General features: G+C 38.3%; 1 protein-coding gene across 2 annotated transcripts in view; it reads left to right on the top strand.

Moving 5' to 3' along the window:
• Positions 1-4,846, top strand: part of LOC144578128 (uncharacterized) — an 80,108-nt gene extending 75,262 nt beyond the window's left edge. For both annotated transcript variants that reach the window (XR_013523313.1, XR_013523315.1), the window contains one exon: positions 4,712-4,846. The gene's annotated coding sequence lies outside the window, so the exon portion shown is untranslated. The remainder of the gene's footprint in view (positions 1-4,711) is intronic.
• Positions 4,847-24,125: the final 19,279 nt, after the last annotated feature.

Here is a 24,125-nt window from a genome sequence, read left to right as displayed (position 1 = left end):
CTGGCCAAGAGCAATATATAGATAGAGCCAGGCTCAGCTGTTGAGCTTCTCTCAGCCAAAACTGACAGTTGTGAAAGGGAAATGTGGAGAGAGTACAACCACCTCCTGTACAAATGTATGTATTGTGAACATTTTCTCCCTCTATGGATTTGCCTTTTCATTTTTTCAACATCTTGATAAATGGATATTTTCAATTTTAATCAAGTCTAATTAATGCATTTATTATGTTTAACATTTTTTGGTGAAGTTTCTAAAAAATTATTATGGTAAAAAACATAACATTTACCATTTTAGCCATTTTTTATTGTAAAGTTCTCTGGTGTTAAGTATACTCACACTGCTGTGAATCAGATTTCAAAAACTTTTATCTTGCAAATCTGCAACCATAGGCTCATTAAACAATGATGCACCTCTTCCCTGTCTCTCCAGCCCCTGGTAACCACTAGCATACTTTCCATCTCAATGAATTTGACTAATGTAGATATCTCATGTAAGTAGAATTATACAGTATTTATGTTTTTGTTACTGGCTTGTCTCACTTAAAATAATATAGCCTTCAGGTTCACTCATGTTTTAGCATATGACAGAATTTCTATCCTCTTTAAGGATAAATAATATTTCATTGTATGTATTACCACATTGTATTTATGCATTCACCTGTTGAGAGACATCTGGGTGGCTTCCACCTCTTATCTATTGTGAATTATGCTGCTTATGACCATGGGTGTGCAAATATCTTTTCAAGACCCTTGGATCATATGGTAGTTCTATTTTTAATTTTTTTGAGGAACCGCCACACTGTTTTCCACAGCAGTTATACCATTTTACAATCCCACCAACAGGGCACAGAGTTCTGATTTCACCACATCCTTGCAACACTTGTTATTTTTTTTTCTTTTCCTGATAGTAGACATCCTAATGGATGGGAGTTTGTTGAATGCCATTATGTTAATATAACTCAGATTAGATTGTGTACATCCAAGTTTTCTATGCATAATAGCTTTTCTGGAAGCAGAAAGAGACCTAGGAGAGAATTACTGACATAGAGGAAGTGACATAAGTATACTAGGGCTTTAATGGAATATATTCTTGAGAAATTATTACACCAAGGAGAAAACTATGCTAATATATTAATGTAGCTATAACATATAATTTTCTATTACTTTCACCAATATTTTTCTACAACAATTGGCATTGCTAGCCTATGAAACACAGCATATTAGAGTACAATGAGCAGAATGTTTGGAGCTTGAAGATACGAAAGTCAACTCGCTCTGGTTCAGAGGTGCTTACTCCCTGTGCATAACAATACTGTTAAGTCCCCTGGCCACCTAGGCCCATTATCATGTGTTAGTGATCCACCTCTTAGTGTTACTCATTCAGTCATTGGACTGTGCTGGCCCCTTGTTCACTTCACCTTCCTGATCATCTACATTTGCTTTAAAATATGACTGACTATATAATCATACCTGTTTTCTTAATCATTTCTAAAACTAGTCTGGCTAGCTGGTGCATCTCAACAAAGCTGCAACTTGCTTTGTTACAGAATGTTATTTGTAGATCTTTTATTTAGCAGTGTCTGATTAGTGATCATTTTTAGGTTTGCCCCAAGCAAAATAAATTTGAATAGCAAAGAACATTTCTTCATGTATTTGATCATGATTGAGAATAGACTGCAATAGCACTTAAATACCTGGTAAATTTTTATCAGGGATGGTAATGTGGCAAGATTCTGAAATACACCCTTTGGCACAACCAGAATATAACTACATCAAAATTTAACATTAGTGTATTGAGCATATATTTTACATTCATCTTTTGGTTCATATTAGTTTACTTCTCCTTAGCTCAAATAAAAATTCTTTCTATAACATACATAGTAGGTAAAACCATGACAGGCATGGTGGCTCATGCCTGTAATCCCAGTACTTTGGGAGGCTGAGATGAGAGAATTGCTTGAACCCAGGATTTTGAGACCAATCTGGGAAACATAATGAGATCCCATCTCTGAAAAGAATTTAAAAAAATATCTGGGCATGGTGGTGCACACCTGTAGTTCCAGCTACTCAGGAGGCTGAGATGGGAGGATCACTTGGGACCTGAAGGATGAGACTGCAGTGAGCTGTGATTGCACCACCACACTCCAGCCTGGGCAACAGAGTAAGACCCTGTCTCTAGCAGGAAAAACAAAAACAAAACAGACTATCTAGTTTAGTACCTTGGCTCTGCCACTTGTGACTCAGGCAAATTACCTGATCTGTTTCTGTCTCAGTGTCTTCCTTGGTAAATGAGGATAGCAATAGTATGTACCTTACAGAGGTCCTGTGAAGGATCAAATGTAAAATGTTTGCACATAGTAAATGATTAATAAATGCTAGCTGTTTATGACTCTTCTGAATTATATATTTATTGTTCTAAAAATTCAACAACATAACAAATTAATTTTTTTTTAAATCCCCAAAATTACTCCATGACCATTGTTACCATTTTAGTGAAAATCCCTCTAGTCATATTTCTACGTATGTGTGTGATGTGCAGAATCTGAAATTTATAGCACAGGGGGAAAATTATAAACAGCTCCACTGGTGCCTCCAAGAGGGAAGAGTTTCGTATCCTTCTTTGATATTCAGTTATTTAGGGTGGCAGTCAACCTGTCCTTGAGGCAACAGTCCCTATATCATCAAAACAGAGTGAGCAGTGGTCTGGCTTCTGCACTGCAGTTAGGGTTAGAAATATTTAGAATCTATGGGCAGTGGACATTAACCTCTGCACCATTTCAGTTTTTATGAGGGAAAGCTTGTGATCTAGTGAGTGTTGTATATGTGAACAACAGAAGAATCCACCACTAAAAAGCTATAATTTGGGAAGTCAAAGCTTACTTTGGAAAGTAGTGGTGCTTTTGAACCCTAAGTTCTGCTGTCAATGACAAAGTGTGCTGACTTAGGCAACCCATTTAAGAGTCCTGTCATTTGAGGAATAATCTAACTTTGTTCCTTCCATCAAGCCAAATCCAAAGCTAGCAGAAGGAAGAAAATAATAAAGATTAGACTGGGTGAGGTGGCTCGCACCTGTAATCCCAGCACTTTGAAAGGTCAAATTGGGAGGATCACTTGAGCTCAAGGAATTCAAGACCAGCCAGGACAACATAGCAAGACCTTGTCTCTACTAAAGAGAAAAAAATAAGCTGGGTATGGTGGTGTGCACCTGTAGTCCTAGAGACTTGGGAGGTTGAGGTGGAAGGATACCTTGAGCCCAAGAGATCAAAGTTGCAGTGAACTATGATTATGCCACTACACTCATGCCTGGGTAACAGAGTGAGCCTGTCTCAAGAAAAAAAAAAAAGAAACCAAAAGTTGGTTTCATGAAAAGAAATTCTAAACAAAATTGACATAAAGTAATGTCATTAAAGAAAATTATTTTCTGCTGAGGTAAGTAGAATAGAATTAGTATTATAATTTAAACAATAAAGGAAATTTGAATTTATGTTATACCCAATCAAATGATGAGGCCATACTTATTACTGATCTTGTGACCCATTATACATAAATGGCATCATGCTGCTTTATAGCTTTTTTTTCCCTACTCAATAGTCTTTTGTAGATATTTTTCCACAAAGTAAACATATAAATGCATGTCTATACCATGATTTTAAAAATCTGCTTTGCAGAATTCCATTATGTGTGTAGTATAAATTGCCCACAAATCAGCATATAAATATAGTGACAATCTGTTATTTTTTTTTTCAGTAAATAGCTAGTGCCCCAACCTCCAAATTAACAGAAAGTTCAAGATCTGTTGGTAGAGCTTACTCTTCTGGAACTATCTCAAAGTCCAAGGCCTTGCATAGTCTAAAAGATAGGTCATTTGACTTCTATTTCCCAGTAGGCAGGACAGTGATGTTGCTTCTCCTGCTGTTGTCTTCACCAGTTCTTTCACTGATGTCTCCTGCATATAGTCTGACCCAAGATCTGTTCTACCCCAGTTCCCAAGCTTTATAAGATTAAAGAATTATGAAATAATATCAAATACATATATCTGAAGAGAGCAACATTTATCTTCACAATCCAAGAATTCTAACATAGATTAGTGAGTCTCTAGGTTGCTTTCAGATTCTCCAAAGACAATATATTCCAGTGATCCATTTTGTGCCCCTGAGTTTTGGTGTTCCTTCCTCTCAGCCTGAACTCTGGCTACACTGCCTTACTCTTGCCAATGCCCTCTTCCTGGAGACTTGGTATTTGTTCCCTGTCTTGTGGCTGTTGCTTGACTGATGGGACCTCAAAAGTCTCCTTTTTAAAGTCCGAATCCTTGGATTATGGCTGAGCTTGTCCTTCAGATATATTGCCTGTGTGCTTGGTTTCTCCACCTCTCAGTCCTAGGAGTCCTAAGTGATGACTGAGATATGTCCCTGGCAGAGACTACTAAGCAAGAGAGTTTTATCGGGGAAAAGAGCAGATCTTCATGTCCAAAACTGAGCAGGGATGTTCCAGAATTCACACACATTATCTGGGGATGCAACATGGTATATTGGTGTAGTGGTCATCATGAGCCTCAGTTTCTTCATCTGAAATAACTCTCACATTCCTGCATTTTTAAGTTTAAATGAGATCACCCATTTAGAGGACAAAAGCTGCCCTATCTCTAGACTTAATAAGTGGGAGGATATATTTCCTTATTGTTTAAGACTGAGCGAAGTTTCTTTTACTTGCAGCCAAAAACATGAATCTTCCATTTGGATAAATTGCTTATCACCTCTGAGCTTCAGTTCCTTCATCTGAAATAATTCCTACATTCCAACCTTTTGAAGTTTAAATGAAATAGTCTACTTAAATTGCATTGTCCTGAGGCAACATGTCATTATCAGAGTAAAGATGATGCTCCTTTGCCAGTTTGTATTCTGGCCTCACAGTGAGCTGTCCAGCTAGTTCAGACTCTAATTTTATGTCCTGTGAAGAACCTTGCATAACCTGAACTGAAGACCTGAAGACTGAATAAATCTTAGCTTCCCAGGTTGCTGTATGGCTGTGTATTAATAGTATAATGAAGAGGGAGTTAGACTGTCTCAGTCTAACTGAGACGGTCTATTCAAATAATTGTTGCTCACTAACTGTAATCTTGGTTAAATTGCTTAACTTTTCTAATCTCCAGTGGGGTGTGTGTGTGTGTGTGTGTGTGTAGGAGTGTGTAATAGATAATAGCACCTACTCAACAAAGTTGTTTTTATCTTCAAATGAAGTGATGCATATTAAGATTTTTAACTAAGTGAAATGATTAACAGTAAAAAAAGCTGTCATTGGAGAGAGATCCAAGATGGCTGATTACTAGCAGCTCAGGATTGTAGCTCCCAGTGAAAGTGCAGAAAATGAGAGGATGCCACACTTTCAGACAAATTTTTGTTGCTCACGGACCAGGAGATTCCCAGAGGAGGAGCCCCACGGGTCACCAGTGCAACTCTTGTGGCCTGTGCGGGGGTTTTGCCAGTGCCCCAGCGTGGCAGTTCTTGGTGAAGAGTAAATGGGACTGGGTCCCCTTTTGGTTGACGTTTGGAGCTCCAGGAAGGCAGAGTTGCCTATTCAGCTGATTGAAAAAGGGACTCAAGAAGGAAGCCAGACCAGAGATTCCTGGGCAGAAAAGCACCACAAATCTTAACGCTGCTGTTTTAGCCAGTGCAGTGGGTTGCTCAGATTCTGGCACTGGGAATCAACAAGTTGGATGTCCACTCAGAGACCTAATTTGAAAGTCAGTAATTACAAAGATGACAGGTGGATAAATTTACAATGACGGGAAGAAACCAGAGTAAAAGGGCTGAGAATTCCCAAAATCAGAATGCCTCTCCCTCTACAGGGGATCACAGTTCCTCATCAACAAGGGAACAAGGCCTGATAGAGAATGAGTGCATTCCAATAACAGAATAAGTCTTCAGAAGGTGGATAATAAGAAACTTCTTTGAGTTAAAACATGTTCTAGCCCAATGTAAAGAAACTAAGAACCCTGCAAAAAGGTTTGACAAAATCCTAATGAGAATAGACAATCTAGAGAGGAATATAAGTGAATTAATGGAACTGAAGAATACAATACAAGAACTCTGTGAAGTATGCACAGGTTTGTCTAATTGATCAAGCAGAAGAAAGGATATCAGAGGTCGAAGATCAACTTAATGAAATGAAACGAGAAGACAAGATTAGAGAAGAAAGAGTAAAAAGGAATGAGCTAAGTCTCCAAGAAATATGGGACTACGTGAAAAGACCTAATTTACGTTTGATAGGTGTACCTGAATGTCATGAAGAGAATGAATCCAAGCTGGAAAATATTCTTCAGGATATTATTCAAGAAAACTTTCCTAACCTAGTAAGGCAGGACAATACTCAACTCCAGGTAATACAGAGAACACCACAAAGATATTCCTCAAGTAGAGCGACCCCAAGACATATAATTGTTAGATTCACCAGGGTTGAAATAAAGGAGAAAATTTTAAGGACAGCTAGAGAGAAAGGTCAGGTTACCCATAAAGGGAAGCCTATCAGACTCACAGCAGATCTCTCAGCTGAAACCCTACAAACTAGAAGAGAGTGGGGGTCAATATTTAGTATCCTCAAAGAAAAGAATTTTCAACCAAGAATCTCATATCCAGCCAAATTAGGCTTTACAAATGAAGGAAAAATAAAATTTTTCATGAACAAGCAAGCACTCAAGAGATTTCATCACCACCAGGCCTGCTTTACAAGAGCTTCTGAAAGAAGCACTATACACAGAAAGGAACAACCAGTATCAGTCATCCCAAAAACTTACCAAAAGATAAAGAGTATCTCCATAATGAAGAATCTATATCAACTAATGGGCAAAATAGCCAGATAGCATTAAACGACAATATTAAACTCACAAATATCAATATTAATCCTAAATTTAAATGGATTAAATACCCCAATCAAAGACACAGACAGGCAAATTGAATAAAAAGTCAAAACCCATCAGTACGCTGTATCCAGATCCATCTCATAAGCAAGGACACACAAAGACTCAAAACAAAGAGTTGGTGGAAGACTTGCCAATCAAATGGAGAGCAAAAAAAAAACCAAACAAACAAAAAAAAAAAAAAGGAGTTATAACTTTCATCTCTGACAAAATAGACTTTAATAGTAACAAAGATTGAAAGAAACAAAGAAGGACATTACATAATGGTAAAAGGATTAATGCAACAACAGGAGTCAATGATCATAAATATATATGCACCCAATATAGGAACATCCAGATACATAAGACAAGTTCTTAATGACTTATAAAGAGACTTGGATTCTCGCACAATAATAGCAGGAGACTTCAACACCACATTGTTAATATTTGATGGATCAACAAGATAGAAAATTAACAGGGACATCTATGATTTGAACTCAGACCTGGAACAAGTAAACTCAGTGAATATTTCTAGAATTTTTCACCCCAGGTCCACAGAACATACATTTTTCTCAGAATCAGATTACACCTATTTTGAAAGTGACCACATAATTGGAAGTAAATCACTCTTCAGCATTTGCATAGCATTTCACAGACTTAAATGAAATATTGGTTGGCTGTTCGTTTGTTATTTTCTTCCCTTATTCCTTCCTGTCTCTGCTGTTAAGCACAATTATTGGCATAAAAGAGGTTTTTAATACCTATTTTTAGATTGTATTTCAGCCTAGGCAATAGAGCAAGACTCCTGTTCTCTCTTTCCCTTTCTCTTTCTCTTTCTTTCTTTCAAAAAGAAAAAAATCAGTAAATACATAAATAGCCCCTGTTGGTGGTTCATGCTAAAAAAAAAAAAAAAAAAAAAAGTAGCCATTATTATTTGCCCATAGTAGTATAATGATTTGTTGATATGTCTTTAATCTTTGTTTACTTCCCATCTAAAGTCTTTTTGTACCTTATCTGTGAAGTTCTAAAAACATAGTGGACTTGAAATATGGTTGAGAGCTTTATTTTCTCACTCTTTGGTTCTATTATGTATCATTTTGAGTTTCTTTTTTTTAAGGTTTCTAATTTTGTGTTTGAGACTTGTGAGTCCATTTTTTATGTAAGTCTCAAATGCCTGGGAAGAGAAATGACTGACTTCACAATAAACCTCAGGGGCAATGACTGACTGAGTGGGCTTTACAAACCCCTCTCTCCCTCTACTTCTATGGCCTAAGGTAAGTGTGCCAACATGGATGACATTATGGTTGAAACAGATGAGGTGTTTCTAGAAGTCACTTATACTGAGCTTAGATTGACTTTCCAAAGCTGCCATGAGCTGAAAGAGCCAAGAGGATGGACCAGCACTACTTTGAGATTCTTGTTTTTCTCTTTTTTTCTTTCTTCCTCCACTTCTAGTTTGCTATTTCAATTCAGCTCATTCTTACTCTAGACAGTTTCTTTTAATGTTTGCCTACCTTTGCCTCACAGAGAAAAGGTGCTCAAGAATGACGTGGACCTTTAGGGATATGAGGACCCTTAGGGCTGTGAGGATGGTTAGACATCATCCAACTCAGTCCCCTTATTAGACATATAAGAGACACCAGGTTCCCAAGTGTCTAATGATCATACAGCTACCTTGTGTAGCTAAGCAACAGAGTAAGGACTTAAACTCAGCTCTGGACTTAACACGTTCTTTATCGTTTCTCGATGAATTGAGTTAGGAAGAATTGCCAAAGAAGTTCTTATTTAAGCAACAATAAATGCTATCTGTAAGTCAGGAGCTGGGCCAAATACATTGATATTACCTGATTTTATCTTTGTAACTACCCTATGAGAGGCTTGAAGAGTTTTAGTAACTTGCCAAAGGCTACAATGGATTATAAGTGGTTACACTAGGATTTGAAATTACATCATTGGATGCCAAATCCAGGGCTCCTAAAGGAAAAAGTGCTGTTGCTCATTCTACCTATGCTTAATCTCAGGGGTATACTCAAATACTCATTGTAAAAATTGAATGAAGAGTTCACTCTCTTCAACCACACTCAGCCAAAAGAAACATTATTTGTCCACGAACATCTGGGATTTCCCTCCTGCTAGGGAACTGGAACCTCTAGTCCCTGGCTACTGAAACTATGGTTGTTGTACCAGAAGCATTGGCATCTACTTGGAGTGTATCGAAATGTAGACTATCGGACCTCACCCCAGACCTCTAAAACTACAATCTGAGTATGGATACAGCATTATCATTTTCTAGCTAGCTACCAGATGTCTCAATTCCATCTATTAAAAATTATACTTTTGCAGTAAGAGACTTGAAACATTTTCAAAACAAAAAGGATGCTTTTACTACATTTATTTGAGATAAAAGAGGAGAGCTGTTATCTATTTATTTATTTTATTTACACTTGGTGTTTTGCTATGTTGCCCAGGCTAGTCTTGAACTCATGGATATAAGTGATACTCTTGCCACAGCCATCCAAGTAACTGGAATTATAGGTGTGTTGCATGCCATATGGCAAGAAGGGATCTTTCAAATGTGAGGGACTAGAGAATACTTAAAGGCTGATTGGAATGCCCTAGAGGAAAGAGAGCTGTTGATCATATACACAAAAGATAAGTAGGGGTGGGAAGAGGGGAAGTTGTAGGCAGAGAGGGAAGTTTAATACGGTCACTAAAAAGAGTAAAAGAACAGTACAACTTAAGAGACTCTTCCCAGTAGGAGTCTTTGGAAGGGCTGGAGGCTCAGCTGAGCTTGATGATCATAAATTTATAATAATAGCCATAATTCTGGTTACGTGAATTTTATCCAGCTATGTTCACAAGACCACAGGCCAACATGGCAAAGGCAGATGGACTCAAGTTTTAATCTAGAAACTCACATATTTAGGATGCAGGTTATTTCCCCAAAAATAAGCCAGCAGGACAAAAGAAAAAAGGAATAGAGATCACTGTCTAGAGAATGACAGAAATGACTAGTTAAAAATTGGGCTGAAAGTGAAATGAGAGCAAGAGGAGGCAAGAGGGTTCTAAGAAAGTATGTGTGCCACTAGACGAGAAGTTAGTCTGAAAAATAAGTATATGGAGTGCAAAAAATAAAATCAGCAGAAATGATGGGACATGGTGGTAGAGAAGAGGTTGTCTGATTTAATAATTTTATAGGCAGAATTGTTCTAGGTGAAGACAAGATCCAGGATGTAACTTCAGGAGTATGTGGATAAAGTAAGGAGGGTGGAGAAGGCCACTGAAAATAAAATAATCAAGAAACTAAAAGCCAGGGTGTTGGATAATTAGTCCTTTCTAGATACTAAGGCTGCCAATGTTGATGGGCAGATTAAGAGTAGAGAGAAAGATTGACCAGCTGAGTGGCTGAATCTTTGATGAATGAGAGTTGGCACTCAGAATGTCAACAGTTGACAGATACAAGGAAGGATAGAAGGTAATGTGCCAAATGGCACCAACTGTGTCAAAGCAGAGGCTTTTACTGGCATTGGAAGAAGAATGGTGAAAGTGCAGAATTAAGGAACAGAGAGGAGAGAGGATTCTGACCCCACCTCTGGTCCCTGATGCAAAGTACACAGGGTCATGAGAGAAGAAGCTGCCTTCGCTAGACTGGGCTGCAGTGGAACCTGATTCAGGAAATATCCTTTAGGAATTTTATAATTTGAATACTGTAGAGACATCATATTGCATTTATAACCATAAAGGTCCATCTTCCTACTGTCCAAGGACAGCCAGCTTTGAGAATGATTTTGCAGGAGGCATGTTACAAATGTCAGCAGGACCTGCAGTTCCAGATTCATCACTTCAACTTAAGGCTTATGAGATCTCAAATACCCTTCAGCTTTTAAATTGGGGCACAAACATGAGTTATCTCTTTCCAAGGAGAGTTGTGAATGAGACAGAGGAAGAGAGGAGGAGGAGACTGAATATTTGAGGGACAGGCCCTCAGTGAGTGGGGGGAAATAGGAGGCTAAGGGCATCTAAAGTCACATCAATAACTCACAGTTAAAACTGAGTGTTCACCTCCTCTCAGTACTTTATATCTAAAAATTCACGGAAACTCCACAAACAACCTAATGACATAAGTTCTTTTTTATTTATTTATTTTTTGAGATGGAGTCTCCTTCTTCTCACCCAGTCTGGAGTGCAGTGGCACAATCTTGGCTCATTGCAACTTCCGCCTTCCAGGTTCAAGTATTCTTCTGCCTCAGCCTCCCAAGTAGCTGGGATTGCAGGCGTGTGCCACCATGCCTGGCTAATTTTTTGTATTTTTAGTAGAGACGGGGTTTCACTGTGTTAGCCAGGATGGTCTTGATCTCCTGACCTTGTGATCTGCCCACCTCAGTCTCCCAAAATGTTGGGATTACAGGCATGAGCCACCGAGTCTGGCCCTAATGGCATAAGTTCTAAGGTAAGTGATCCTGTTTTCAAATGAAGAAACTGAGATGCATAGAGGTAAAATTTCTTGCCCAAGTTGAGTCATACACTAGTAAACAGCAGAACCAGGGTAGAGGCTCAGGTATTCCTGGCCACAGAGCCATACTCTTACCCACTCTACCATATGGCTTCTGGCCAAATTATATCTAGGGCCTACCCTGGGAATCCTGAAGAATGATGTAGGTTTTCCTTGGCAGCAGTCCTTGGAGTCTTCCCATTATCCCTCGAAAGGAATCTCAAAGACAGTAGTCCTAGACTGTGCAAAAAATCAAAGAGGTAGGCTGGATGGGGGGCTGTAGGGAAGAGAGAGTGGCTTCCCTTCCTCCTATATCAGACTTACAGCCCATCTTATAAAGTTTTAGACCAACTCAACTCTGGCATCTTTGAGGAATCCAGTCCAGGTGGGTCCCTGGCATATTTCAAATAACTGCAGAATCTTTGTGGTAACCAAAATAAACTTTTTTTCCCAACAGTTGTTTAGAAAAGCATGTAACAAAAGTACATACTGTTTCAGTCCATGTTTCTTCCCCACTCCACCCAGAAAAACATGTCTGTGTCTGTATACAAAAACCCAGTATGGCCTATGTAACCAACAATGGTTGACTTCAAGAAGTTATTACAGGTGTTTCTAAAATTTTCTTCTTTTTTGACAATGAATGTAAAACATAAAAAAAATAAAGCAGCTAACTACAATAACATTGGCTGGGCATGGTGGCTCACACTTGTAATGCCAGCACTTTGAAAGGCTGAGGTGGGCAGATCACCTGAGGCAAGGAGTTCAAGACAAGCCTAACCAACATAGCAAAACCCCATCTCTACAAAATATGCAAAAATTAGCTGGGCATAGTGGCTTACATCTGTAATCCCAGCAACTTGGGAGACAGGGACAAGAATCGCTTGAATCCAGGAGGTTACAGGGAGATTGCACCACTGCACTGCAGCCTGAGCACCAGAGTAAGACCCTGTCTTCAAACAAACAAACAAAACCCAGTAACATTAATAGTAGACAAGGAACTCATTCTGCAGGATGAGGTCAAGGATTTAGGAGGAGTGTTCCTAAAAGTCTTGCCTTTGAGAATATCTTCTCTCATCATGCTTCTTTCAGGAGTGTGCCCCAGAGGACAGGTGAGATAATCTTTTCCACTTTCTCCAAAATGAACAATCAACGCAGGATCACATCAATGCTCAGCACCTTCCATTTCACTTCATCTGACTTTATCTGGGTGGTTCTCATCTTGAAAGCTTCACATCTGAACTATCAACTAGCCTGGGTATAATTCTACATGCCTACTGAGCCCCTGAGTAAACTACCCCATTTTTTGATGCTGTGATGCCAGAGCTGATCTAGTTGTGTATCTCCCAGTGTCAATCGCACTCTCCCATGCTAGCACCAACATTGCCACCCCCAGATACTGCAGTTCTCTCATTCCTCCTTTGCCCTCTCCTAATCCTCTCTGCCTCTTCTACTATAACAAGTTGATGCATCCCAATGACATGTTTAATCCTCACTTTCCTCTTACCTGCTAGTAGCAGAGATGAGGAAAGAAGGAAGATACCATCTCTTCTCAGGAAACGAAGCTCCTAAGGCTTACTCCAAAGACATTCACATCAAGCTCTCTCTCTGTTAAGAGGGACTATTTCATGGAATACAGTCCTGTGACAAAACTGTAGTTTACTCTAACATTTTCTGCTGAGGCTTGACTGGAGAGGCCAGCCCAGCATTATCTGCATGCCCATGTTGTGCCGTGCTTAACCTTTCCTTGTCCTTGACTTCCTATGTGAAGCTGAGGGCATGGGCCAGGCTCACATGGCTTTCCTTAGCATTACTCTACTCAACATGAGCATTTTGCCTTGCCAAAACAACTTAATGTCTTTTTTTTTTTTTGAAGAGAAGGAAAGAAAAAAAAAGGAGTGAAGGAGAGAAAGAAAGAGGAAGAAAAAGAGGGAGAGAGAACGGAAATGTTGCTTTATTCTAAAAATGGGTATTAATAATGGCTGATCAATATTTCATTTAAACCTATGAGTAGATGTGATGTGGTATTGACAAGAATGTATATTTTGTATATTTAAAATGGACAGCTCTATAAATATTTATTGAGTTTACTTGTTTCGGATCTGAGTTCAAGTCCTGGATATCCTTATTAATTTTCTGTCTTGTTGAGTCTAAATCTCTTTATAGGTTGTATATATCTGGGTGTTAGGGTCATTAGCTCTTATTGTTGCATTGATCCTTTTACCACTATATCTTTGTTGTTTTAAAAGCTATTTTATCAGATGTGAGAATTGCAACTCCTGCTTTTTATTTATTTATTTTTGCTCTTCATTTAGTTGGTTAAGCTTTCTCCATCCCTTTGTTTTGAGTTTTTGTGTATCTTTTGTATTTGCTTACGAGTGATTTAGTTCCAATTATGTGGTCAATTTTAGAGTAGGAGTGATGTGGTGCTGAGAAGAATGTATATTCTGTGGATTTTGGGTGGAGAGTTCTGTAAATGTCTATTAGGTTTGCTTGTTCCAGGCCTGAGTTCAAGTCCTGGACATCCTTGTTAATTTTCTGTCTGGTTGATCTGTCTAATATTGACAATGGGGTGTTAAAGTATCCCACTATTATTGTGTGGGAGTCTAAGTCTCTTTGTAAGTCATTAACAACTTGCCTTATGTATCTGGGTTCTCCTGTATTGGGTGCGTACATATTTAGAATCGTTAGCTCTTCTTGTTGCATCGATCCTTTTACCATTATGTAATGTCCTTCTTTGTCTCTTTTGATCTTTGTTGCTTTAAAGTCTATTTTATTAGAGAGGAGAACTGCAACTCCTGCTTTCTTTTGCTCTCCATTTGCTTGGTAAATCTTCCTCCATCCTTTTATTTTGAGCCTTTGTGTATCCTTGCGTGTGAGATGGGTTTCCTGAATACAGCACACCAATGGGTCTTGGCTTTTTATCCAATTTGCCAGTCTGTGTCTTTTGATTGGTGCATGTAGTCCATTTACATTTAGGGTTAATATTTTTATGTTTGAATTTGATACTGCCATTTTGATGCTAGCTGGCTGTTGTGCCCATTAGTTGATGCAGATACTTCATTTTGTTTATGCTCCTTACCATTTGGTATGTTCTTGGAGTGGCTGGTACTGGTTGTTCCTTTCTATGTGTAGTCCCACTTTCAGGAGGTCTTGTAAAGCAGGCCTGGTGGTGAGAAAATATCTGAGTACTTGCTTGTTTGCAAAGTATTTTATTTTATTTTTCCTTCACTTATGAAGCTTCATCACATTCAGGTACACCTATGTAGATTAGGTCTTTTCACATAGTCCCATGTTTCTTGGAGACTTTGTTCATTCCTTTTTATGCTTTTTTCTCTAATCTTGCCTTCTCATTTTATTTCATTGAGTTGATCCTCCACCTCTGATATCCTTTCTTCTGCTTGGTCAATTTGGCTGTTGAAACTTGTGCATGCTTCATGAAGTTCTCGTGTTGTGTTTTTCAGCTCCATCAATTCACTCATATTTCTCTCTAAGTTGTCCATTCTTGTTAGCATTTCATCAAAGCTTTTTTCAAGTTCTTAGTTTCTTTGCATTGTTAGAACATGTTCTTTTAACTCACAAAAGTTTCTTATTACCCACCTTCTGAAGTCTGATTCTGTCATTTCGTCACATTCATCCTCCATTCAGCTTTGTTCCCTTACTGCTGAGGAGTTGTGATCCCTTGTAGGAGGAGAGGTGTTCTGGTTTTGGGTGTTTTCCTCCCTTTTGCACTTCCCATCTTTGTGGATTTATCCACCTGTCATCTTTGTAGTTGCTTATTTTCAGATTTGGTCTCTGAGGGGATGTGCAGTTGATGATGAAGTTATTTCTGTTCAAAATATTATCCAGGAGAACTTCCCCAACCTAGCAAAGCAGGCCTACATTCAAATACAGGAAATACAAAGAGCACCAAAGAGATACTCTTCAAGAAGAGCAACCCTAAGCACATAATTGTCATAATCACCAGGATTGAAATGAAGAAAAAAAATGCTAAGGGCAGCCAGAGAGAAAGGTCAGGTCACCCACAAAGGGAAGCCCATCAGACTCACAGCAGATCTCTTGGCAGGAATCCTACAAGCCAGAAGAGATTGGGGGCCAATATTCAACATCCTTAAAGAAAAAACTTTAAACCCAGAATCTCATATCCAGCCAAACTAAGCTTCGTAAGCGAAGGAGAAATAAAAACCTTTTTGGGCAATTACTGAGAGATTTCATCAGTGCCAGACCTGCCCTACAAGAGCTCCTAAAAGAAACACTAAGCACAGAAAAGTAAATCCAACCAATCAAAAAAAGCCCAGGTCCAGACAGGTTCACAGCTGAATTCTACCAGACATACAAAGAGGAGCTGGTACCAATCCTTCTGAAACTATTCCAAACAATACAAAAAGAGGGAATCCTCCCCAACTCATTTTATGAGACCAACATCATTCTGATACCAAAACCCGGCAGAGCTACAACTATAAAAGAAAACTTTAGGCCAATATACATGATGAACATAGATGCAAAAATCTTCAATAAAATACTGGCAAAACAATTGCAACAGCACATCAAAAAGCTTATCCATCATGATCAAGTAGGCTTCATCCGGGGATGCAAGGCTGGTTCAACATATGCAAGTCTATAAACATAATCCACCACATAAACAGAACCAAAGGCAAAAACCACATGATTATCTCAATAGATGCAGAGAAAGCCGTTGACAAAATTCAACAGCCCTTTCTACTAAAAACTCTCAATAAACTAGGTATCAATGGAATGTATCACAAAATAACACAGCTATCTATGACAAACCCACAGCCAATATTATACTGAATGGACAAAACTGGAAGCATTCCCTTTGATATTGGGCACTAGACAAGGATGCCCTCTCTCACCACTCTTATTTGATATAGTATTGGAAGTTATAGCCAGAGCAATCAGGCAAGAAAAAGAAATAAAGGGTATTGAATTAGGAAAAGAGGAAGTCAAATTGCCTGTATTTGCAGATGACATGGTTGTATATTTAGAAGACCCCATCATCTCAGTCCAAACTCTCCTAAAACTGATAAACAAGTTCAGCAAAATCTCAGGATACAAAATCAATGTCCAGAAACAACAAGCATTCCTATACACCAATAGTAGACAGAGAGCTAAATCAAGAGCAAACTCCCATTCACAATTGCTAAAAGAATAATAAAATACCTAGGAATACAACTAACAAAGGAGTAAAGGACCTCTACAAGGAGAACTACAAACCACTGCTCAAGGAAATAAGAGAAGACACGAACAGACAGAAAAACATTCCATGCTCATGGTTAGGAATAATCAATATCATGAAAATGGCTATACTGCTCAAAGTAATTTATAGATTTAATGCTATCCCCATCAAACTACCAATGACCTTCTTCATAGAACTGGAACAAAACACTTTAAACTTCATATGGAACCAAAACAGAGCTGGCATAGCCAAGACAATCCTAAGCAAAAAGAACATAGCTGGCAGCATTAGACTGCCAGACTTCATGCTATACTACAAGGCAACAGTAATCAAAACAGTATGGCACTAGTATCAAAACAGAAATATAGACCAGTGGAACAGAACTGAGGCTTCCAGAGCAACACCGCAGACCTACAACCATCTGGTCTTTGACAAACCTGTCATAAACAAGCAATGGGGAAAGGATCCCCTGTTTAATAAATCGTGTTGGGAAAATTGGCTAGCAATGTGCAGAAAGCAGAAACTGGACTCCTTCCTGACACCTTACACTAAAATAAACTCCAGAGGGATTAAGGACTTAAACATAAGAACTAACACAATAAAAACCCTAGAAGAAAACATAGGCATAGACAAGGACTTCATGACTAAAACACCAAAAGCAATGGCAACAAAAGCCAAAATAGACAAATGAGATCTAATTAAACTTCAGAGCTTCTGTACAGCAAAAGAAACAATCATTAGAGTGAACTGGCAACCAACAGAATGGGAAAATATTTTGCAATCTACCCATCTGACAAAGGGCTAACATCCAGAGTCTACAAAGAACTAAAACAGATTCACAGGAAAAACAAACAAACAAACCCAGCAAAAAGTGGGTGAAGGACAAGATAACTTTTCAAAAGAAGACACATATGAAGCCAACAAATATATGAAGAAATGCTCATCATCACTGGTCATTAGAGAAATGCAAATCAAAACTACATTGAGATACCATCTCATGCCAGTTAGAATGGTGATCATTAAAAAACTTGGAGACAATAGATGCTGGAGAGGATGTGGAGAAATAGGAACACTTTTACACTGTTGATGGGAGTGTAAATTAGTTCAACCATTGTGGAAGACAGTGTGGCGATCCCTCAAGGATCTAGAAATGGAAATTCCATTTGACCCAGGAATCCCATTTACTGGATATATACCCAAAGGACTATAAATCATTCTATTATAAAGACACATGCACATACATGTTCATTGCGGCACTGTTTACGATAGCAAAGACCTGGAACTAACCCAAATGCCTATCAATGATAGACTGAACAAAGAAAATGTGGCACATACACACCATGGAATACTATGCAGCCATAAAAAATGATGAGTTTGTGTCCTTTGTAGGGACATGGATGAACCTCTCAGCAAACTGACACAAGAACAGAAAATCAAATACCACATGTTCTCACTCATAGGCAGTTGTTGAACAATGAGAACACATGGACACAGAGAGGGGAACATCACACACTGGAGTCCATTGGTGGGAGGAGCTAGGGGAGGGATAGTGGGAGGGAGTGTAGGAAGGGATAAGGTGGGGATAAATGTCAGGTATAGGTGATGGGGGGATGGTAGCAGCAAACTACCTTGCCATGAATGTACCTATGCAACAATCTTGCATGATCTGCACATGTACCCCAGAATCTAAAGTACAATAAAAAAGCATTATTACTAAATCCGCTATGAAGACTCATATACAAGCCTTTAAGCTAACATGTGTTTACATTTCTCTCTCTTTCTTTTTTTCCAGACAGGGCCTTGCTCTGTTGCCTAGGCTAGAGTGCAGTTGTGAGATCATAACTCACTGCAGCATCCACCTCCTTGGCTCAAGCAATTCTCCTACTTCAGCCTCCTTAGTATCTGGTATTACAGGCACATGACACCATGCCCCGCTAGTTTTTGTGTTTTTTGTAGAGGTGGGTTTCACCGTGTTACCCAGGCTGGTCTTTAATTCCTGGTCTCAAGCAGTCCTTTTACCTTGGCCTCCTGAAGTGCTGGGATTACAAACATGAGCCACTGCACCCAGCCTGTTTTCACCACTCTTGAGTAGATACGGAGAAGTGGGACTGCTGGACTAGACATTAAATGCATGTTTAGTTTTATAAGAAACTGCAAACTATTTTCTAATTTTGGCTATACCATTTTTCATACCCATTGGCAATATATGGGTGTTTTAATTATTTGACATTCTTATCAACATTGCCAGTCCTTCAATTTTAGGCATTCTTGTGAGTATATAGAGATGCATAATAGTGGCTTTAATTTTCATTTCCCTAATTACTAATGATCTTGAGCATCTTTCCGATACTTATTTTCCCTCTGTATATCTTTTTTAGTCAAAGAAGATGCCTTCAAATCTTCTACCAATTTTTAAAAATTGAGCTATTTGTCTTCTTATTACTGATTACTCTGTACATTCTGGATAAATGTCCTTTATCAAATATGTTTTTTTCAAATATTTCTCTCAGACTGTGGCTTTTCTTTTTAGTTTCTTAACAAGAAAGAAAGGTTTTTAACAACAAAACCACTGGTATATGTGTGAACACTCAAATTTTTCAGATCTCAATCTCTTCACATTTAAAATGAGATCTTTAGGAAAATATTCTTTGTTTTCTTTAATAATGACTTGATTGAGCTATAAGCCTTAAAATTCACCCTTTTAAAATGTACAAATCAAAGTTTATTCACAGAGTTGTGCAACTATCATTATCATGTTATTTCAGAATATTGTCATCATTCCAGAAAGAAACTCGGTGCCCATTAGCAGTCATTCTCTATCCCCCTCTTCTGCCAGCAATGGGCAGCCATAATTTACTTTCTGTCTCAGGGGATTTACCTACTCTGGATATTTCATGTGAAAGGAATCATCCAATATTTGGTATTTTGTGTCTAGCATCTTTCACCTAGCATAATGCTTTCAAGGTTCATCCATGTTGCAGCATGTATCGGTACTTCTTCTTTATTGCTGAGTAATATTCCATTGTGTGGATATACATTTTATTTGCCCATGCATCAGTTGATAGACATTTGGGCCATTTCCACTTTTTTGTTATAATGAATAATGCTGCTATGAACATTTGTGTACAAGTTTTTATATGGACATATTTTAAATTCTCTTAAAAATGAAACTAGCTGGTCAGAATTAAATTGTTGGAGCATAGGGCAACTCTATTTTTAACATTTTGCAGAACTACCAAATGGATTTCAAAAGTGGCTGCCTATTTCACATTCCCACCAGCAAGGTTTGAGAGTTCAATTTCTCCACATCCTTGCTAACACTTGTTTATATTGTTTCTTTAAAAAAAAAAAAAAAGGCAGCTATCCTAGTAAGTATGAAGTGATACTATATCCTGTGGTTTTGACTTGCATTTCTCGAATAATGCTGAGCATCTTTCATGTGCTTATTGGCCATTTGTATATCTCCCTTGGAGAAATGTCCATTCAAATTCTTTGCTCTTTTTAAAAATTAAGTTGTAAATTATTTACATATTCTAAGTAAAACTCCCTTATCAAATATATAATTTGCAAATATTTTCTTTCACTCTGTGGTTTGCCTTTTTACTTTTTGGATTGTATCTTTTGGCACAAATATTTTTAATTTTGATAAAGTCCAATTTATCTCTTTATTATTTGATTGTTTGTGCTTTTGGTGACATATTTAAGAAACCATTGCCTAAGACAGGATTACAAAGATTTATGTTTTCTTCTAAAAGCTTTGTAATTTTAGCTCTTACATTTAGGTCTTTGATCCATTTTGAGTTAAATTTTGTTTATTTCTAGCATGTATCTATAAGGAGAAAAAATAAAAACAGATTTGTATGTGCTGTGAGGTAGGAATCCAACTTCATTTTTTTGTATGTGGATATCAACTGTCTCAACATTATTTACTAAAAATACTGCTCATTTTCCATTAAACTGTCTTGGAACCCTTGTCAAAATCAACTGATCATAAATGTAATGATTTAGTGCTAGACTCTTTATACCATTGATCCATATGTGTAGCCTTATGCTAATACCACAATTGTCTTGATTATTAGTTGGCCATAAGTTTTGATATCATGAAGTATGAGTCCTCTAACTTTGTACTTTTCAGAGTTGCTTTGAATGGGCAATGTTCTTTAAGTTTATTTGACTCTAACTTCTATGAAGTAAGCATTTAAGAAGAATTTATCATGTATCTGAAACTGACCTGTGTGTGTATCTCATTTAATCATCACAAAAACCCTGTAAGTTAGTATTAGAATATTATTAGTTCATATTTTTAGCATCTCTTGTGTGGCAGGCATTGCAGATACAGAAGCTAGGAATGCTAAGATGCAACATGATAACTGGTTTTGTTATTTTTTGTGAGTATTTTTGAGACAGATCTCACTCTGTCACCCAGGCTTTATTGCAGTGGCCTGATCTCGGCTCATTGCAGTCTCTACCTCCTAGACTCAGGTGATCCTGCCACTTCAGCCTCCCAAGTAGCTGGGACTACAGGTACATGCCACCACACCCAGCTAGTTTTTTATTTGTTGTAGAAAGTAGGGGTCTCCCTATGTTGCCCAGGCTGGTCTCGAATTCCACCTGCCTTGGCCTCCTAGACTCAAACAATCCACCTACCTTGGCCTCCTAGACTGTTGAGATTACAGGTGTGAGCCACCGCATCTGGCCCTCATGATATCTGTGATAACACACAAGAGGGAATTGAGGCTCAGAAAGGTGAGAGGCTCTTCCAAACAGCCTGGATGAATTAGAATGCAATTCTTTTAACTCCAAGTCCTGTAGTGTTTCCACAACAACAAGACTAATAGGTGGTTCCTTTTCTGCAGTTCTCCAGCTTCTGCTACACTTTCTCTCTGACCTGGGCTAGGTGAGTGGCCACCTGAATGGTATGAGGGAGAAGATAAATACTGGATCTTACAGCATTCTCCATTCGATGGTAGATCATTCAATTAAATATTCATTTAAAGAATATTTCTTAAAGGCCTCCTACATGCCAACAATTAATGATATACTCCAGACCAGATGATACCACTGCCTTCATGAAGTTCACTTTCTTTCATTAGAACCATGGCATAAGGAATTTCCTAAATAATACAATAATTATAAAACATAATTGCAGATTGCTATAAAGAAAAAGAAAAATGTGCCATAATTCAGAAAACCAGAAACAACTACTTGAGACAGGGGTTTCACAGAAAGCCTCTTCAAAGAGTTAAAATTTTGTCAAGTTATGAAGAATAAGGGAGAATTTGCCCTATCAAGAGAGAGTATTGCAAGCCAAGAATGCACAACAACAAAGTCCCTGAGACAGGAAAGAGCTAAGTGTACCCTAGGAATCAATAGAAAGCTAATGTGACCAGAGTATACTGAGGACAGGTAACCAGGCAGTGTGTCACAAGCGTTATTCAAGAGCTGATTTACCCAAATTCCAGTGGAAAACCATTAAATGATTTTAAACCAAAGACTGTTGTAATCTCATTTACAATTTTAAAAGCTCACTCTGGCCAGTGTGTGTAGAATGGATTTAGCACATAGGGCAAATAAAAGTAGAATCAGGAAGTCTAATTAGGAGGTTACTTCAGCTGCCAAAATTAAAGGAGGGTGCCTTGACTACATTGGCACTAGCGGAAATAAGTGGAGAGAGCCAGACATGGCGGCGCATGCCTGTTGTCTCAGTTACCTGAAGGCTGAAGTAGGAAGATCACTTGAACACAGGAGTTTGAGACCAGCTTTGGCAACATAGTGAAACACTATCTCAAATTTAAAAAGAAAAAAGAAAGAAAAATAAATCAATATATGTGAATAGACTCTCTATATACTTTGGAAGTGAATTAACTGGTTTACATTCAAGTTTCTGGCTTTAATAACTCACTCCACAGTAGCACCATTTGCTGAAATGATGGAGAGTAGAGATGAGAATATATAGGCAAAAATAAAAATTTTAAAAGTCTTCAAGAATTCTATTTAGACATGTTAAGTTTGAAATTCCCAGAAAATGCCCAAATGGCAAAATCAATAGGCATTTAGGTTAAAGGTCAGGGTCTTCCAGCAATAGAAGCAGCTGAGAAAGAGGGCTTACTATCAAGGAAAACTGGCTCTTCAGGTGTGGGGCAAGTGTCTGATAAAGAAGGCCATTATTTTGAGGAGCACAGAGAAACAAGAACCAACAAGTAATGTTGCTGTTTCAGCTCATCTTAGCAAATATTTTCTGAGTGGCCCTAGGGACCACCATGAGGCTACTCCCAGGTAGTAGAAAGAGGCGTGAACTTGAAGAGAGAAGACATGGTTCAAAGGCTGGTTACTTTGGCAAAGTTTAAACTTTGATCTTTGTTGAGTGGTTGTGAAAACTAAATGGAATAATTCACATGAAAGAATCTGGCTATATAAATATAGGTTAATATTATACATTGTGGGAGTTAGCATTATTATGAGAAATCAATATGGATAATACTGCTTTTTTACAAATAACCAATGACTTTGGTGATGGCTTAACATAACCAGAATAAATTTAGTTTACCCCAGTCAGGCAAGCTCTTGCATTACCCAGGTGAAGCAGATCAGGACAAACTGACATAAAGGAGACTGATGGGAGGCTGGGCATGGTAGCTGATGCCTGTAATCCTAGCACTTTCGGAGTCTGAGATGGGTAGATCACTTAAGGTCAGGAGTTTGAGACCAGCCTGGCCAACACAGTGAAACCCTGTCTCCCCTAAAAATACAAAAATTAGCCAGGTGTGATGGCATGCATGTGTAATCTCAGCTACTTGGGAGGCTGAGGCACGAGAATCACTTGAACCTGGGAGGCAGAGATTGCAGTGAGCCAAGATCATACCACTGCACTCCAGCCTAGAGGACAGAGCAAGACTCCAACTCAAAACAAATAAATAAAAAGGAGACTGATGTGTGTACACTGAGCTCCCATGTGGGTGTTGCTTTAGCAACACCCCTCAGAATCAATAAGCCTCAGCAGATCTTTACCCCGATTGCTTGTGACCATGACTAACCGCCACAGCTTGATTACAATGACTGCAATCTCCTTGCCATTGCATCTCAAATATATCAGTGTTATCGGTACATCTTGTACCTTCTTTAAGAGCCCACCTGTCAGCATTAGTTCACAACCTGTTAATATGTGCCAGTGAAGGTTTATGTTTTGTCCTATACAATCACATAGACTTGCTGATTCAACAAAATAGCTTTTTTTTAAAACCTCTTCACTCTACCCATGTAGAACAACTCAATTTTTTCTCAAATACCGTGTACTTTAACATTGCCAAACCTTTGTTCTTACAAAGATTCCTTTGGCCTAGAGTGTCCCCACTACTCATCCTCCTGCTGATCTGCTATTTATACTTATGAATAAATGTAGGCTCAAACAAATGTAAATTATCATTTCTTCTTAAAACACTAGATGAAATTCATTACATCCTCATCTATATTTTCATTTCACTCTATAATTCCAATACACTTATTCAGCAAACATTTATAGAATGCCTGCTGAATGCCAGAACTCTTTTT

Source organism: Callithrix jacchus, chromosome 10 (assembly GCF_049354715.1).
Source record: "Callithrix jacchus isolate 240 chromosome 10, calJac240_pri, whole genome shotgun sequence".
Classification (NCBI taxonomy): Eukaryota; Metazoa; Chordata; class Mammalia; order Primates; family Cebidae; genus Callithrix; species Callithrix jacchus.
Note: the sequence above shows the minus strand (reverse complement) of the source record. Positions and strands in the feature narration are given on the sequence as shown.